The sequence below is a fragment of the Oncorhynchus clarkii genome, chromosome 32 (genome assembly GCF_045791955.1).
Source record: "Oncorhynchus clarkii lewisi isolate Uvic-CL-2024 chromosome 32, UVic_Ocla_1.0, whole genome shotgun sequence".
Classification (NCBI taxonomy): domain Eukaryota; kingdom Metazoa; phylum Chordata; class Actinopteri; order Salmoniformes; family Salmonidae; genus Oncorhynchus; species Oncorhynchus clarkii.
In genome coordinates this window covers 32,516,699-32,534,768 of record NC_092178.1, presented here as the reverse complement: position 1 = coordinate 32,534,768, position 18,070 = coordinate 32,516,699, and the positions used below count along the sequence as shown (strand labels likewise).

The 18,070-nt window shown below is 43.3% G+C and overlaps 1 protein-coding gene across 1 annotated transcript in view; it reads right to left on the bottom strand.

The window, feature by feature from the left end:
- Positions 1-18,070, bottom strand: part of LOC139392163 (POU domain, class 2, transcription factor 2-like) — a 45,962-nt gene that overhangs the window by 15,341 nt on the left and 12,551 nt on the right. The gene's annotated exons all lie outside the window — the stretch shown is intronic.

The following is an 18,070-nucleotide window of genomic DNA, read 5'->3' as shown; positions in this document are numbered from 1 at the left end:
TATTCAAATCTCCCCACCATAAATCCAACTAATCTGTTTGTAATAAAAATCAGCGTTGGTAACGGAATGTGATTTTCTGGAAGGTAAATTGCAGCATGAATAACAGTCATATGTTTTTACAGAATCGGACAAATAAATGATTTCATGTCAAACATAAATGTGAAAGTGGTGTTCAAGATTTGCAAATACATTACACATAATAAAGGCACAATACAAATTATAATAATACTTGTTTTCCATAATTGGAAATAGGAAAACTTAAACTAATTTCATATAGAATAGGTCTATATGATATGTGGGAATGTCTGTCAAAAACCTCGATCATTTAATTGTATGTCTAGGCAAATGATTACGACAAGTCATTTTTTTGTAGAACATACACGCACGCTTTTAACAGAAATGTAGTATGCTCCAAAATTAGCCGTCTACCTTTTTAAATACATTTTAATTTGTTTTAATCAAAAGCATATTTCAAAATTTGTCTTGAATATAGATGAAAAAAACAAAGGTTTAGTTTGACCTACAATGAATGACACAACACGTTTTCATGAATATTTGAATAATTAAGGATGATGGAACGGATGCCATTTAACAAGCTAATAGGCTATGCTTTTTTGCATGCATGTCTTCTAAGATTCAGTAATAGTCTATCTACACTTGTTTTAATTGCAGAATAGGCCTACCTATGTTATAACAGCTGCAGCAATTATGTTTCAAATAATTATTTATTTCAGGCCTTATGAACCTAGTTAGTGTCATGGAAAACAAATCCGACCTTTTCCATTCGATGTTTTTACCTCTAATCTAAATATCTACATTTGAGTAGACAAACGTTTAACCTAGCTGTTACGAAAGCATAACAACTTGAACAACAATCATACAACTGAAGAGTTACCTGGGTTGTCGACATTCATGAGAAAATACAAGTAGTTATCGGAATCTTTGGTATGGTAATGTCCTTCCTAACATCAAGTCATAGTTGTATATTTGCGCGACTCATTTTGCATACCTGCAGATATCCTCAAGCCCGTTGATTAATTTCTTGCCATTTATTGGGCCAAACAAGGAGCCTAAAGTGAACGCACTGTTTCATTACATTTTCGGGACCCAAAAAAAGACTACTTAAAGAGGAGGTCAAATAGATTGTCTACAGTAATAAGCCTCTATGCATATAAGCGAAACTTTGAGTATCATCCACCCACCCGTTCATTCTCTGTAGGCCTACCACTTCTAGGAGCTTTTTCTGGATGTCTACGTTCTTCCACTCTCAACACTACCACCATGGTGAGTCACAGGTTTAGCCTTGTTACAATTCCAATGGCTCTAATTGCAATTATAATAGACTTATAATTAATTATATGAAGCAAAAGTTGAGCGTGCTGCTCTGAGTAAACATAATCAAACTACAAAAGAATTCCAGTAGCCTAGCCTGAAATCGATCTCTCTGATTCCTCCCCATGTTTAAGTGGAAACAATTTATGGCAGTTGGGCAAATTGAGCCTACTCTGAAATGTTTATTGTACTGATAACAACCAAAATAAAATAAAAATCAGTAGGTCTACTTTCTGATTCCTCCTCTATCTGTAGGTGAAAGGTAGGCAATAGGCATACTACTGTATATGGCTGCCTGTTAATAGCTCATTTACTTTTGTGAGAATGTGACCAAAGCATAGTCCTGATTTGTGCTTTTACCATAATGTCAAGCCCTGCCTCTGACCTGCTGTGATTCATTGTTATGGCATATCCTACTACTTGACATACTTGACTTTCCGTCACTTGTCTTCATATTGTATTACCTCAATCCCCAGAAAGAGAGGGGGTGTTACAGAATATCACAAAGACATGCTAATACACACTGCCAAATACACAACGCCCAACAATGGTTATACACATCTAGAAGTAGCTGTGAAATGTTACCCTGGTAGCCTGTACATACATGAGTCTATGCTTTACGTGCGTATACACACACACACACACACACACACACACACACACACACACACACACACACACTTTGGTCTTCCTCAGGAGAGACAAACTGACATTTCACTGCAACTATGAACGGCAGAGCTCGTTTTGATGTTCACTAATTAGCTGTGCTTGTTACTGACGGCAACGCTAATTAACTCCCAAAGCCTCCACCCCAGGAGAGACCATTAACCAGTAATTGGTACAAGATGAAGAGCGTAGTACTTACCTGGGAATCAGACATTATTGTTCACCATAGCCACCATCTTACAGCACAAAAAGGATTATTCTGTGCTGACCTCCCTGCCTTTTTGGGTCTTTTTTCCACATTCACGCGAGGCCTAAGATGTAGCTCACACAAATCAGGCAAATTTTGCATTTAAATCTATGGATATGAATATGGCTATAGCTGAGCTTGAATATTCAAATGGGAAAACAAATCAATCCTACATGTGAATATTAGGTATCTTGGGGGGTCAGGTTTGAGCTCTATTCTACATGCTAATATGTGAGTTTAAAAAGATGGTGATGATGAGCAGTACCTTATCACCTCACTCTTAATCCTCCCTCCTCCCACTAGGACTGCCTCCACCCTTTCACCCTCCCCCTCTTACACCTCCTTCCTCCTCCCCCCACATCCTTTAACATAGGTAGTGCATGAGCGAAGGAAAGAACACTAGAAAGAGAGGGGGATATTGGAAGAAATATGACAATGCAGGTTGTGTTTTGAGGGGGGACCGGAAGGGGAGGAGGAGGGCACATTGTTCGGATGTAAGTGGTATATTGCCAGAACTCTAATACACAAAACTCTAAACTGATAGCACTTGTAATGCTAGAAGTAGCTGTTCTTATGTCCAGAACCTTTGATTGTGCATTCATGGAGGGTTTCACGCATCTTTCACCCTTGAGTCATTCATGGAGGGTTTCACACATCTTTCACCCTTGAGTCATTCATGGAGGGTTTCACACATCTTTCACCCTTGAGTCATTCATGGAGGGTTTCACACATCTTTCACCCTTGAGTCATTCATGGAGGGTTTCACACATCTTTCACCCTTGAGTCATTCATGGAGGGTTTCACACATCTTTCACCCTTGAGTCATTCATGGAGGGTTTCACACATCTTTCACCCGTGAGTCATTCATGCAAAATCAGTTTTCTGTGAAATAGCATGAGCACACAGGCTCCCCATTTAGTCATTTTAACTACCATTTAAATGAGAAGAAACCCGCACATCGTTCTTGCTAGTTCCACTGCTCTTTATTAAACTCTGAGAAAGTCTTTGAGGCCGATACGTAAAAGCTTATTAAAGAGCAGTGATACTATCAAGAGCAGTGTAGGGGTTCCTTCTTCTTCCTCATCTTATTCAACTGTTACCATGCACCTGCAACAAAGATAGCTCAGATGTGCGAGTGCCTTTTGAATTGACCATTTAATCCAATAGCAAAAAAACACAAGATACACATTTCAAAATTGCTCTTTTTGAATTGCAATAGAAAGAGTAGTAGATGGTAAATAAAATTTCCCATACAGTTCTTGACTATAACTTGACATTTAAAAGAATAATAATTTCTATCCAAGGGCAGGTTGTAAGCATGTTGAGAAATCTGTCAGTCTAGCAGTTTCATTATCCTTATACGGTACATACGTAGGGCAAATAATCAGAAATAGGGGTATTGTAAAAGCTACTGTAAAAATGGATCACGGTGTTGTATGCCATTTTACAAGATCAGCTTTTCTACGTGATTTTCTGACACAGTATCGCCTGTCTCTCTGCTTGAAATTCATCAGCTTACAATATATCAATGAAATTCATCAGCTTACAATATATCAATGAAATTCATCAGCTTACAATATATCAATGAAATTCATCAGCTTACAATATATCAATGAAATTCATCAGCTTACAATATATCAATGAAATTCATCAGCTTACAATATATCAATGAAATTCATCAGCTTACAATATATCAATGAAATTCATCAGCTTACAATATATCAATGAAATTCATCAGCTTACAATATATCAATGAAATTCATCAGCTTACAATATATCAATGAAATTCATCAGCTTACAATATATCAATGAAATTCATCAGCTTACAATATATCAATGAAATTCATCAGCTTACAATATATCAATGAAATTCATCAGCTTACAATATATCAATGAAATTCAGGTAATGAAAATATTATTATATACAAAGCAGGTATTTCTGCAGTGCATTTTACACTACACTGTAATTCCAAATTGTAGCATCATAGAGAGTGACTCTTTCCACTTTGTACTATTGAAGCACACTGGCTGACGGAGAATGAGGATGTCGTATTTACTGCCACGTCCATACATGATTTGGTTGTACCTTCCAACATATATTGATGTCAAATTGATACAGTGTTCAGCAGCTATCAAACTACACACGTTAACGAGGCACTACATCCTTTGTGTTCAGCAGTAATCTGTTTCGAGCAGTTTGATTAAGGGATAGTTCATTCCATAGTAAAGAAATGTCAAGAAAATCCTATAACAAATTTAAAGCAGGCGCCACAAAAAAAGATTGCCATTTTGAAACTGTAACTGTGGTATCGACTGTGGTATTTTTCGACGCAGTAATTGCAGAATAACTGCAGTGTACAGAATAACTGCACTTTAACTGCATTTATACTGCAATATTACTGCAGGGAAGAAGTGTGTTATTTTGGACACAGTATTTGCAGCCTACTGCAGTTATACTGTATTTTAACTACAGTTAGCCTATAGTGTACTGCAGTTATACTGTATTTTAACTACAGTTAGCCTATAGTGTACTGCAGTTATACTGTATTCTAACTACAGTTAGACTATAGTGTACTGCAGTTATGCTGTATTCTAACTACAGTTAGGCTATAGTGTACTGCAGTTATACTGTATTCTAACTACAGTTAGACTATAGTGTACTGCAGTTATGCTGTATTCTAACTACAGTTAGGCTATAGTGTACTGCAGTTATACTATATTCTAACTACAGTTAGACTATAGTGTACTGCAGTTATTCTGTATTCTAACTACAGTTAGACTATAGTGTACTGCAGTTATACTGTAGTCTAACTACAGTTAGACTATAGTGTACTGCAGTTATACTGTATTCTAACAACAGTTAGACTATAGTGTACTGCAGTTATACTAAACTCTGACTGCAATCTTTTTCCGTATGAGGTTACTTACATTGAATTCGGAAAGTATTCAGACCCCTTCCCTTTTTCCACATTTTGTTACATTACAGCCTTGTTCTAAAATGGATTCAATATTTTTTTGCGTCATCACTCTACACACAATGACAAAGCAAAAACAGGCATCCCAGCAAGCACAGGGGATCAGGACCAATCGCGCTGTAGCGACTCCTGTGGCGGGCTAGGCGCATGCACACTGACACGGTCACCAGGTGTATGGTGTTTCCTCCGACACAAAATGTATTTTTTTTGTGAATGGGTATAATTTGTATGTATAAAATGTATAATAGTAATATTTAAAATGACTAAATCGGTAATTTTGTATACATTTATTTAAATTTGCATCAGGCCGCTTCTGGGGGATTCTGGTAAGATGCTGGCAAAGTCGGCTGAATTCCAGTAGACGATTCAATCAGTTCCGCACCCTTGGAAGAGGGCCGCTTCTGCGCCAAATTCTCATTGCTAGCTGGGACAGATTTGGTGAAGGATGCAAAAAAAATCTGCAGCATTGAAGGTCCCCAAGAACACAGTGGCCTCCATCATTGTTAAATGGTGCAGCACTCCACCAATCAGGCCTTTATGGTAGAGTGGCCAGAGGGAAGACACTCCTCAGTAAAAGGCACATCACAGCCCGCTTGGAGTTTGCCAAAAGGCACCTAAAGGACTCTGACTATGAGAAACAAAATTCTCTGGTCTGATGAAACCAAGATTGAACTCTTTGGCCTGAATGCCAAGCATCACGTCTGTAGGAAACCTCGCACCATCCCTATGATGAAGCATGGTGGGGGCAGCATCATGCTGTGGGGGTGTTTTTTAACAGAGGGGACTGGGAGACTAGTCAGGATCGAGGGAAAGATGAACGGAGCAAAGTACAGAGAGATCCTTGATGAAAACCTGCTTCAGAGCGCTCAGGACCTCAGACTGGGCACGAAGGTTCACCTTCCAACACGACAACGACCCTAAGCACACAACCAAGACACCGCAGGAGTGGCTTCGGGACAAGTCTCTGAATGTCCTTGAGTGGCCCAGCCAGAGCCCGGACTTGAACCTGATCGAAGATCTCTTGAGAGACCTGAAAATAGCGACGCTCTCCATCCAACCCGAGAGAGCTTGATAGGATCTGCAGAGAAGAATGGGAGAAACTCCCCAAATACAGGTGTGCCAAGCGTGTAGCGTCATACCCAAGAACACTTGAGGCTGTAATTGCTGCCAAAGGTGCTTCAACAAAGTACTGAGTAAAGGGTCTGAATACTTATGTAAATGTGATATTTCAGTTGTTTTATAATTTATTAGTTTTTTATTGAACCTTTATTTAACTAGGCAAGTCTATGTTTATTTTTAATACATTTGCAAAAAAAATTCTTAACCTGTTTTTGCTTTGTCATTATGGGGTATTGTGTGTAGATTGATGAGCGGGAAAACAATTGAATCCATTGTAGAATAAGGCTGTAATGTAAGAAAATGTGGAAAACGTCAACAGGTCTGAATACTTTATGAAGGCACTGTTGATTAAATATGTATACAAATTAAAAGAGTGATTTGGTGCAGTGAACAATTGCCTTTGTGAATTAGTTTGTTGTACTCAGTCAATTGAAACTGCTTAGTTTTGAAACATGAGCCATTTTGATGATCTGTGTAGATTTTTGTGCTTAGAGTTGTGAAAATGTACCACAAACTGTATTAGGGTCAGTATCAAGTTCAAGGTCTCAGAAGGAGGGAGAGGTGGTTTCAGAACGGAGTGGGAGAAAGAAATTGAGAGGCTGGGCAGAAGAAGAGAAAACAGCAAGCCGAAAGAGGAAAAGGAAAGAACGGGTGAAAGTGTCGCAGTTGGAAAGTGCTTGGGTGGCTGCTGGAAACTACTAGTCATACAATGAGAAATAGCCTGCCGCCCGCCTTCACTCACCTTACGCTCTTTCTCTCTAATTTTCCAATTTCTTACTCTCACTTCTTTACTGTCGCCTATGTAGGCAGATATGTGTATGTGTTTGAAATTTGGACCAGAAATTCAGTTTCGTTTGAGAATCTGTTGGATAAGATTAACAGGGCTTTGAGGAAATTGCAGTAGCTAAAGACCGCCACATGGTGGCAGCACTAACCTGCTGATTCTGAGGAGGGGCTGAGTGACTGCTGTAGGCCTGCTGTGGTGCTTCACTCATCATCATCACACTATATTTTCTCATAACAGCAGCACATAAGCTCTCACCTTTCAACTACCTTAGATTAAATTGTATTACATATACTCAATATTGCCTGCTTCTAGCATGGTAAGAGCCCGGACAGTCTGTAACTCTGAAACTCTCAAACACAGCAAAACACTGCTCACTGTTCAAAGTCTATGATGCCAAGCATATGGTTCAAGTTCATTGCATCCCCACAAGATTTATATAAAAAGAGGAGATGGAAATACTGGAAGATGACAGATATAAAACTGCTTTCATGCACACTCACCATCCGCATTCACACCTCATCCACATAATACATGAAAAGAGTCCACGTAAACAGTGTTTTTAACAGTAATACCCCATCATCACTCCTCTTGCCAGGGGTCCTAGTCCCCCCCCCCCCAGCCCATCTCTATATACCTCAGCCAGCAGGCTGTGAGGGTCCCCAGTCTATCAGTGCTAATGGGAGTGGGGGGCCTCTCGGCAGATGATGTATCTGTCTTTGGGCAGCGCGGGGCTCTGACAGGGGCCGAGGCAGGGGAGGAGAGGGATGCTCAGGGTCACTGTCAGGGAATTAGGAGGAGAGGGGGAGGGGATAGGAGGGAGGGTGGCTGTAGGGGTTCTTGCTCCATCTCGCTCACGCCTGTCAGGGGACAGGGACAGACGGCGCGTGGGTTGGGTGTGTGGGGGTGGAGGGGGTCAGTATGAGGGGGTTCAGGGGCAACAGGGGGGCCTTTTTGTGGAGAGGAGGAGCCAGGCAGGCGTGTGGATGTCAAGAGGTCAGCCACATGGCCCCGACCAACAGCAAACACCCTATACCACCCGCGCCTCCTGCCTCGCTCGGCCCTGGCCCCAATCCCCCACCTCTCTCTCTCTCTCTCTCTCTCTCGCTCTCTCTCGCACACACTCGCACACACACACACACACACACACACACACACACACACACACACACACACACACACACACACACACACACACACACACACACAGGACTCATCTGGTGGACCCTCTGGGGGGCCCTGTGGTCTATGGGGCTCTAGAGACCACGCTCACTTGTGCCCTTCCCCCACAGGACCAAATGTTACTGCTAACTGCTATTCCCCATGTATGCACTATCACTGTCCTGGGGACGTATAGAAAACTATAGGACCGGTGTGTTCTAAGAATTTCAACAGTCAGAGAGATCGGTAAATCAGTGTAGAGGCTTACTGAGTTGCATCTGAGCAGGCCCAATGAGGAGATGGAGAAAAAGACATGACTGTTGCATTATCCACTGACAAGAACCTATACCGCTACTGCTGTACTGCCAAGCTGCCTCACACTGACACACAAATGGCCAATGCAACTCGGTACATGCTTTTCTTGTCAAAGTCCCTCAAGGAGTTGGACCACTACCTGGTTATATGTTGACCTGGTTTACAGACAATGGAATGGAACAATGGCTGGTTTTACAGTGCGGCGCTAAAGGTTTAAAATGAGACCGTAGTCTCTTCTCAAGACATACGGTCAACCACACGGACATACAGGGGGGAGTTGACCGTAAGCGGTCAGGTTTGTGAAGAGGTGTTGTTGGTTGTTGATGACCACACACGCACACATTCAACCATTTCTACTACTGCTTTTCACATCTTCAGCTGCAAGCAATTGCACATGTTTTATATTCATTTCTGTACAAATTACGAATTTCTGTAAATAGATGAATCTCTGGAGAAAAAAAAATACGAATTTCTGAGGATATACTACTGGACAAAGATTGATGCTGCATTAAGGCCACTTTGTTGCAGACTTGATAAGGTTAATCCAATCAGCTTGGATTGTAAAGCAACATGGACAGCTGCTCATCTTTCACTTTCTCCCCTCTCAATCTGCACCTATCACTGCTCTCCTCTGCTACGTTCTCTCTTTTATTATCTCCCGATCCCCATACCTCTTTCCTTCTCTCCTATTCATCCCCGGGACACAGAACTAGAGGGTGCAGCATCTCTGGTCAGCAGCGGCGGTCATGACATCACTGGTCAGCAGCGGCGGTCATGACATCACTGGTCAGCAGTGGCATGCATGACATCACTGGTCAGCAGCGGTGGTCCAATAGGACACATGGGCCCGTTGCCAGGCAACAGCAGTGAAAAATCACTGTGTATGCGCGCGTGCGTGCGTGTGTGTGTGTGTGTGTGTGTGTGTGTGTTAATCATTAAGTATAAGTATGTTTTTCCACCCTATAGCCCAACTGATTGAAAGGCTTGAATAGGAAGAAAACATAGTGCTGAAAGGCATAAATGTTGTTTAGACTTTCTGAGACCTTTGTAAGGTGTCGGCACATACTTGAATGGCATTGAACACGTCCTTAAGGACCAATACAGTTTTATCTACAGTTAAATAACTGCGCCCTTCTTTTGTTTGTCTCTGACAGCAAAGTTGAATGTCTTTCAGAGTCTTTCAGTGGCCCTCAAGATTGAGTGTGTGCAGATAGGCAATTATTTGTGCAGATGTATGTTTGTATGTGTGTCTAAGTGTGTGTGTTTGTGTGTGTGTGTGTGTGTGTGCGTGCGTATACGAGTGTGTGTGTGCGAATGCTTCTCCGGAGTGTTTATTATATCCGATACAGTACCTCTTTCTCGCACCACATATGTCTGGGCCGATCGATCCCTCTGACTCCCGACAAGACAATAATCGCAGCTCCCTCCCTCACTCCGTCTCCACTGTTATTACTGATCTCCCCAGGGAGTGAGATGGAGGGATGCAGATAAACAAAGAAATGGAGGGAGAGGAGATGGGGGGGAATAGCCACTGCGTGTTACTTTCCTCTCTTTATCCCTTCCTCCGTTGGGGTGGACGACTGGACGCAAAAAAAAAAGATAGAGGAAGATAGAGCGAGGAAGGAAGGCTGGTGTTGGGGCAGTGGCGGGGACAGAATGGAATGAGGGATGACCAGAGTATTAGAGAAAGAGAGAGAGAGAGAGAGACAAAGAGAGGGACAAAGAGACAAATAAAGAGAAAGAGAGAGAGAGAGTGCAGGGGACTTGGGATGAAGGGATAAAGGGACACATTCGCAAGGATGGAGGAGTCTATGGAAAATGGAGGAGAGGAAGAGATGGAAAGGACAGTGGTGGAAGTAGTGCATTGGGCTTTTCCAATAAAAGGTGGAATGACAAAAGGAAGAGGGAGTGACAATGAGAGTAACAAAGACACAGTGCCTCTTCCGAATAGAGAGGGAACAGATAGGACTCAAGAGAATAAAACGACAAGACAGACAGACCGACGGACACACAGTCCAGAGAGAGCGAGGGAGGGAGAAAAAGAGATCTGGATTTGGCCAAAATGAAAGCCTAAAGGCTTTAGGTACAAGAATGTCCGGTGAACTTGAACAACACGGAACATAAACTTAGACATAGAAGGGCCAGAATGAATAGAACAGATTCCATTTCGATGGACATAAACCGGGCTAAACGGCTGTGAATATCCATCTGAATGAAAAGTGTGAATGAAAGCGCGGACAGACAGACAGCCATTCGACATGACAGCGCCTCGTCACTAAACCAAACAACATTCTCTACAGTAGGCGTTGTGCTCGGCGTGAGATTGCTCGCTTTACAGGTCTATCGATTAGCCTAGACTTAAATTGGCTCTCAATTAAAGAGAGCGGTTATTTGACCTCTTTATCCCTCCCGTCTTCCTCTCTTCCTGTCCTGTTAAATATTCCCCCTTTCCTCCCTCCATCCATCGGCACATCCATCTCTATCAGTGTAATACCAATTTCCTCCCTTCCCCCTTCCTCTACGACCATCACTCTATCCCCTCTCTTCTTTCTTCATACACCTCCCTTTAAAACCTCTCATCTCTCTTCGCTCTCTCTCCTTCCCTCCGTCCCTATTTTCCCTCTGCGTTTCACCTTTCCTTTGGGCCCACACTTCCTCCGTTCCTCTCCTTCTTCCTCTTGATCAATCTCTTTAAAATAACAATGATGAATTGCTGAGTCTATTTATTCCAACACCATTAATTATATAATACGGGATGTATAAGGTGCACGTGAAGAGCCGTGGAAAAAAACAGAGGGGAAAATAAGGGTCTGAAAGAAAACGAGAGAGAGTGAGAGAGAGAGAGAGAGAGAGAGAGAGTGAGAGAGAGAGAGAGAGAGAGAGAGAGAGAGAGAGAGCGAAGAAGGTGGTGGTTTGTGGTTGGGGTTGAAGGGGAGAGGGGAGGGATGGGGGGTTAGGAAATTGGTCTGGCTAGCGGAACAGCTTTTCACCCCTCTCGCCCCCCCCCCCCCCTCTCCCTCCCTTCCTTCCCCATTCTGCTTTGTATTCTGTGGAGATGACAGGGAGAAAGCTTTATTGCTCTGAGTTTGTATCGATCGGGGCCCCTCACAGGGGTTGCACCGACCCGCACGCTCCAGAGGCACTTTCGCAATGGCCGATGCCTCCGCTCTGCGCACCCCCCCCCCCCCCCCCCCCCCCCTTTCTCTTTGGCTCGGCTCGCTGGGGGATTCAAATTTGCGTCTCCCTACTTTCAGAGGTTAAGAGGCAGAGCGCCCAGCTTTTTATTTACCTAACCGCACTCCAAACACTACGCCCGAGTCACACACATGAACCTCAGACGCCAGAGAATATAAATGTGAATGAAAACACGAGAATAAGTCTCCAGATATTCCCCCCACTGGTCTCCCATATTCTCTCTGTTCCGTCCCTCCAGTCAGATTTTTGATAGTCTACCAAGTGCCAGTAAAAAAGATCCCCCAGCAAAAGCACCAAAAATATATAGAAAATAGAAAAGTTAGTTCTAACACTAAATACATCTTCTTTTTTCTTTTTTTTACACGTGTAAACAGATACACATATTTCTGATGAAAGATGCTAGATTCGACCAGTCGCAACAACACAACACACAACTGGCATCCTGACGAGAAATTCAGCAGAAATCCCTGAGCTTGAAGCGTGACCGCTCACGGTTGGACAAGGGATAAGAGGAGCAGATTCTGAATTTGGGGATAAGAGGGGATTCAATCGGCGGTCCAACAAATTCCCTGGGGAGTGTGATTGGACGATTGGGCCTCTTGCAATGTCGCCGTGTGCCCTTGGGCCTGGGATTTGGACCCACGGTTCCCTGAGGCAGACTCTAGCCCGAGTTACGCAGTCTACACCGTCTCGTCGTTCAGTTAACAAACTCCATTTTGTGGAAGGCGAGGGTGGGGGTTGGCGGGATGGCTGTTTCTGAGGGCCATACTTCCATTTGTGGCTGTGACAGTTGCTGGCCACAGCCCCCCCCCCCCCCCCCCCCCCCCCCCCCCCCCCCAAGCAAATATGGCTCTTATCTCTCTATTTTTACCTTCTCTCCATCAGCGGACCCTCTGACCGTCTCGTGACCACTTATGTTCCCTCACCAAATGACACACGCAAAAAGGCCCTTCTCCCCTTAGATGGTGAATGTCGTGTTGCCATGTCGGCGCTGTATGGTCGTCAAGCACGGCAATTTTTAGCCAAGGACAAAAACAATGCGTCTGAGTGTGCGTGTGCGTGAGTGTGTGTCAGCTCGGATTCCAGATCCTATGGAAAATACACTGCTTTGTTCCATTTGGTCAAATCCTCAGACTGGCAAATTGTTTAGAGAGCAGGCTTGTGTACTTCTTAAGTTTTGACCATATTAAGACTTACGAGGTCAAATGCAAATGTATCAACAAAAAAAAAAAAACATCTGTTTGAATTATCAAACATAATTGATTCAATTATTTCTGTCGATTCAGGCTCTTACAGAACCACCTAATAAGCATGATTATATAGTTACAGATGTAGGATCTTAATTGGATCACTCTGTGGAGGAGAACATTCCTGCAATTCGGGAAATGTTCAACTTGTCGTGTATTTGAGGTTTAAAAAGGCTTCTGAAGTTTGTCATTCCCACTTGATTTTCCGTTTCAAAAACTGTATCAACTCCTACAAAAATGCCCATGAATTATAATCCACATAATAATTCCCATTTCCTGTTGCTGCAGGATTATTTTTCTGCTGTAGCAAACTGTCTCAAATTAACATCCTATATCTGTAATGACTAATGCAATAGGAGAGGATGTAGGAATAATCTAGCTAAATTCTCAGATGATGTAAACAATTACTAGTTATAGCTTGAAACAACGACAAAATTATGTTTGAAGCATTACCATAAAGGCGTCAACACGCTTACGAGACATAAACATTATACTCGCAGGCTAAGGTAAAGTAAGTAAAGTGTTACCATGGTTTTTCAAACATATCGATGCATGTATTTTCATCTCTTCAATTCACACCCCTGGAAATCCATTTTGTCAGGAAGAGAAATTGTCAAAGTGGAACATAATTGTGTAAGAATGCAGCAACTGCCCATTTGAGCAATCATACAATCGTACAATTACCGATTGTACGACTCAAAAAAGGTTTCCTTATATACCGGTAGTCTGTGTAATGCTGCAGCAATTGTGTGTGTGTGTCCGTCTTTTGTACTAGTTGAAACCGCAGGGGAGACTATAACAGTGATAACGTTGATGGAAAAAAGAAAAAAACAACTTCATATATAAGACAGAGGATTGAAAGATCTGTGTGTGTTTGTGTGTGTGTGTGTGTGTGTGTGTACACACGCTTGTGCTTGCGTTCATGTGTGTGTCCTGCCCATGTGCCGCGGCTCTAGGCATGCTGGACCAGCACAGTGTCATGTTCATCTAGGACCATTTAAACACCGCTGCAATGAGGCCCGAGTGGCTGGAGAGTCCTTCGCGTCCCCGCCTGACCGCCATTTCACACCACTGACCAGTATAAATTGGATCAGGGTTCCGTTCACATCGCAGGCGGCAAAACAAGAGAAACAAAATGGCCGCAGTGGCTCTCCATCGGGTCTCTCTGTTTCTCGGTCGCACTCAAGTTGTTGAGTGGAGTGAGAAGAAGCAGAGATCATAACAGCGGGGGGAGAGAGAACAGGATAGGCTTTAGATTTGACATTGTGTACAGGAAGTACAACCTGCAAAAATGCGTGTACAGACATATCTACAGTACGTAAATAGATTCCACTCTATAATGTTCCCTGAGGTAGTTCTTTTCCATTCATGCATTTGTGGATATAGCTGCATAGTTGTAGTTCCATATGACATTTCTATAGGCCTATTCAAACCAAATATGCTAATAGGTTGGCGCGTACATTTGTCACATTTTCCACTTTGTGCGTTCATATGTGCTCTCGCTCTGTATATTTTGGTCTTGCATGCCATACCTGATGTGTGTTTGGAATGTCCATAGCCTTTCACATTCTGTACAGACGCCCGTTGCATGCTTTTGGTTTCAGGGTTTTGTACGTGGCGTGCTGGATCACATCACTGCCCAGTGTGGAGTCTAGCTCTTTTGACATGATTTGAGGCGCTTTGTGTAGAAACCATGTAATTACAGTGTGGCCTTGCCCCTACTGTATAAAGCCAGCTAGGTAATCCTTCTAGTGCATGATTGGGCTAGTCGATGCATTATGCGCATTTGGTTGGACTTGCAACACAGCACGTGTTTTGCCTTTGTCAATGTGAGCAAAGAGTACATCAATTCGATCATTTTTTTTTTAGGACTTATATAAGATATTATTGATAAATAAGATATTATTGAATTGTAATGCAACTTGTTCAGTGAATATGTGTGTGACAGACAGGGAAACGTTTATTGAAGAGCACAATGCCAAGTCCAATGAAAGAAAAGTCAACAGTACACATGTGAATCACGGCAGAGTCCATTGACACGTACCAAAGCAGTCACGTAGTCTATTAACATGTTCTAGGCTTGACGGGGGGGGGCAAGCGTGCAGAGTAACGGCCGGGGCCGCGTCATGGGTGTGTGTGTGTCCATGTGTGTGTTTGTACTTACAAAAGCCACGTGTTCGTTGTGTTTACATTCGTAGAAGGGGCACACGGGGCAATATCTCACGCCGATCAATGAACGAGGGAGCCGGGGGAGGGGGGGGGGGAGAAAATCGGTAAGGAAAGCAGGTTATCTCCTGTCATTAATGGAGGGATTCCCAGGCGAAGGGAGGGGGAGGGAGGGGTGCGGAGGGGAAAGACCTGGATTCATTGAGAAAAAACACAGACTGTTTGGCATCGGGAGAAAGCAGACAATTATCTGTATTGATTAAAGCCAGCCAGCCAGCACAGTGAAGACGGAAAACTATGACTAGATCAATAGAGAGAGGGGGGAGGGAGAGAGGAGCGAGAGAGAGGGGGGGGGGGGAGAGGGGAGAGAGAGAGACAGGACAGGGGAGTCGGAAACAGGGAAGGTTGAGAGTTTGAGGCGCAACAGTTGCGGCGGCAGAGGGAGAAAAAGTTGAAATGGGAGCAAAAGAGGGGAGGGCACGGGGGAAACAAAGTGTCAGAGTTTGTAAAGCTGATCCAACACGGATAATGTTGTCCTATTTCCACTCCTCGACTCCACCCCTGTTGATGGTAAATATCTCAGACTACAAGACCCATCCCAACACAGCGAATCAGAAAGCAGTGAACTTAACACATTGAGGTCTTTTTTTCGGGTAGTAAGAGAAAAAGAACATGGCAACGGCCCATGGTGAGGGGTCAAGCTGATGTACTACAGTACCCATAATGCTCTGACAACGTATCCGTTGTTATCGTAGTAAAGATGAAGCTGGAATGAATGGAGTCCTGTCTGCTAAGAGGTGGGGTGATCTTCCTACCAATATGCAGTGAAATGCCTACTGAGGACCCTGGAAATGAGGTGCAAAACAAACACTATCGTAGTACAATAAATAGGAATAAACACATTGATAATGGAGTACGTGACCAAAATGAATCCTCTTTACACTTAAAAATATTTAGCACTCAGAAAACATTTATTTTGTGCTGAGTTGATGTTCAGGGGTTATGTGGTTATGAGACGGACTACTGTAAAGCTGGAAAGGAGGCTGAGCACCGAAGCAGAGGGATACAGGTTGGTAGGGATGAAGTGGCAGTAACTACAGGGGGGGGGGGGGGTGTTATCGAGGATGAAATTAAAAGACACATAGAAACCTCATGAGTGTGTGGGGTGTGTGATGTGCTTGTGTGTTCCCGTAAACTACAGATTAACACACAGTACGTATATATTATTTTGCATAACGAGACAGTTCTATCCACGCAATTCATGACTTGCATTCACACCCACACACACACACACACACACACACACACACACACACACACACACACACACACACACACACACACACACACACACACACAGAGCCATCCTCTGCAGTATAGTGTTAAGACAGGCCGTGCTGTACCACCTCCATGGTTCTAATTGGGCGGTGTGTCACAGCGGGTCCAGGGAAGTGCTGTAGGGCCTGAGAGAAATGGACCTTAAATGGCTCTCACTGGCTCTCAAACTTCAGTTGGCTTTACTGATGCCTTGGCCCGCTGCCAACCAGACACATTTCCACTTCAAACGGTTCCCCCCCATTCACCGACATGCATGCTGCACCTGCATGGATTGGACGTCTACTTATTGGCTTAGTGCACTCTGCATTCTCAGGGACAGATGTGGACCCTACTCTGTTACACAGAGTGTTAGCCAATGCTATTGACATTATCTAGCTGTGGATACCGTCCTCCCAATGTGGTGAACACACAGCTGCGCACCACATGCACACTTGCAGTCCCACCACATACATACTATATGACATTACACTCGCTCCAACTCCCAAGTGTCCTAGAAATTCATACGTCCAACCTTCACTCAAATATTCCTCTCTTACGATGTTCAAAAAGTGTACGCACAACAACTCTCTCTCTCTCACACACACACACACGCACACACGCACACACGCACACACACACACACGACACACACACACACACACACGACACACACGGTCATATTGAGTTAGCTGGCTCATCCATATTCTGACTGAATATCCGGTTCATTTCTTCAGTTGATGTTGGCACCTGAGTGTGAAGAGAGAGGGGCTATACATGAACCCAACCCAGAACACACCACCACATGGGCAAAAATATCTAAATAACGATCAATTATTGATTCAAAATGTATAAACACTGTTACTGTAAGTTAATCATTAAAGAAAAAAAGAAAGATGTAAAAAATATATATATATTGTATGAAATGTTCCAACGGGTAAATATTTTACATTTTCTAAATATTCTGCATATGCCCTTCCAGTTACTAGTCACTTTGATATTGCTTTGGGATCCAATTCATGAGTGACTGGACTTAATAAACCCTTATCTACTCTAGTTGACTTGTTGAGGAAATTTCGAATGCAAACGTATGTAAATGCAAAACACACGTGTGTGTGCAGAGACGATCCTTATGAAAAATACATTTTCAAAAAAGCCAATATTACCCAACATGCCAGAGGTGCACCCGTTGCATTTCAATGTGGATCGGCTCCCTCCATTATTTATGACGGTTTACGCCTCAAAACCACTGGCCCTAGCTCACACCTATCGCCATAGTAACCACCGATCCTCATCCTATATATATACGCAGCGGAGATCTTCCCTCTAGCTCACCACTACCACCACTACAGTACAGCAAGGAATGCATATATACGCTCCTCTGTCAGGGTTGCGGGTTCCAATGGAGGGTGGCTGGATTTTTTTCCAGTGTGTGTGGGTGCTATTTAGGTGTGTGTGTGGGTCCACTGATGCTTGGACAATAGGGCCCGCTGTGCATCCAACACTGTTGGTCAGACTTAATGAACCCTTGGTCTCCCTCCCCCACCAT